The sequence below is a fragment of the Gigantopelta aegis genome, chromosome 14 (assembly GCF_016097555.1).
Source record: "Gigantopelta aegis isolate Gae_Host chromosome 14, Gae_host_genome, whole genome shotgun sequence".
In the NCBI taxonomy this organism is placed as follows: Eukaryota; Metazoa; Mollusca; class Gastropoda; order Neomphalida; family Peltospiridae; genus Gigantopelta; species Gigantopelta aegis.
Window position 1 is genome coordinate 49,489,736 of NC_054712.1, and position 1,695 is coordinate 49,491,430.

The window sequence follows — 1,695 nt, forward strand, 5'->3', positions numbered from 1 at the left end:
TACAAATATTATTTTCTCTTATGTATATACTGAAAGAAAAAAGAAACGAACTGGACTAAATGTGACCCAGCAATGAATTAAGAATTTAACGAACAATAGTTTTCTCTTATATTATTCCTTTGGGTATAAACAACACAACACATAACGAGTATGCATTACATAGTTATATTTGGACAATGGACCCGATGACGTCACGTAGTGTAAACCTCAAACGTCACAAGGTCAGGATGAGAAAGTAATTCAAGCCCTTCAACCTACGTGGCAAGAAGTTGTGTCGGTCGCAAACATCGGAGGGAAAAGTGACCGCTTCGAGGTAGGTATTTTCCGAATATTTGCTTATTCTGTTTTTGTTTAAAATAAGTAGTAAACCAAAGACACCGCTCCGTTAGCTTTATGTGCGTGTTCAAACTGTTTTATGGCAGGCCCCAGTATTTGCAAACACTTCGTTCCAAGATGTTCGACAGTAGTGGATTAGGTAATACTCACAAGCTGATCGACGTTAGTTTAGCAAAAAAATATCTAAATTTGAGAGTGGAAAATCGCACTGAATACAATACATGTTTGTGTTTTACCTTCACCGTAACCTAACATGTGGAATAAATACTATTTTACCAGTTGCTCGTGATTCTAAACTACATGCAGTTAGGCATTTAATGATGTAGGTCACACGAGATTTGCAGATAATATCGGTCACACAAAACATATGGACCTATGCCTACATAAGGAAGAACATATTCTAAATACGCAATATATTTTTAAAAATTTTAAATTACAAAAACTGACTGATTTAATTTTCTTATTTTAGCTGTAATGGCACACAATGTAGATTTTGTTGTAAATTTTTATCGTTCAAGGTGTCCTTACAACAACACGAAGGAAGACATGAAAAGGTGATGCCATACAGATGTCAACAGCCCCGCTGTGCAGCTGGGTCTTTTGGCAAGTACAATTATCAAGGTCATGTACAAACGCACACTAAAAAACGCAGGTATGAATGTCCTACGTGTAAGGGTATGTATTTCCCTCCCAAAGACTTAAAACGACACCAAAGAAGAGAGAGGAAGGAGCTAAAGTTCAAATGTGATGTATGTAATTCAGTGTTTGAAGAATAAAATCAGCTCGTCGACCATATGGGGATACACACCGGTGGAATGAAGCACATCTTTTGTGAATATGGAAAAAGTTAAACCGCCACAAGATGGGACATAAATGGTAGAGCTACACCTGTAACACGTGTGGGACGGAACTATAGACCAAACAAACTGAGTCTTTAGCAGTATCCAAGTACTGACAGGTTTCGTCATACTCAGACATTTTGTACCACTATTAGGTTATTTTTCTTCTCTTTTTTGTAGTGCATTGTACGGAAGCCTGGAGGTGACACATCTCGTGTACTTGACAACGTACAGAATAAAAACAAATAAACTTTAACAAATAAATTTTACATAATCTTTTATTCAACTTTTCAGAAGTCACTAATGAATACGATTCAACGTTTGTTTAGTTACTAATGAATACGATTCAACGTTTGTTTAGTTACTAATGAATACGATTCTTAATTCAATCCCATCGTGATAGTTGTATACTCCTTAGTTTCAATTGTTCTAATGTTTTGTGCTGCCACCGACAAAACTCGAAAGTAATACATTAAAGACTGTTTTATGTCAAGTTTAAATTCATCTGATATGTATTTCA

At 35.8% G+C, this 1,695-nt stretch overlaps 1 long non-coding RNA gene across 1 annotated transcript; it reads left to right on the forward strand.

The window, feature by feature from the left end:
* Positions 1–200: 200 nt before the first annotated feature.
* Positions 201–1,431, forward strand: LOC121388811. Its single transcript, XR_005960011.1, has 2 exons — positions 201–313; positions 855–1,431. It is a non-coding gene; the product is annotated as an uncharacterized LOC121388811 (long non-coding RNA).
* Positions 1,432–1,695: the final 264 nt, after the last annotated feature.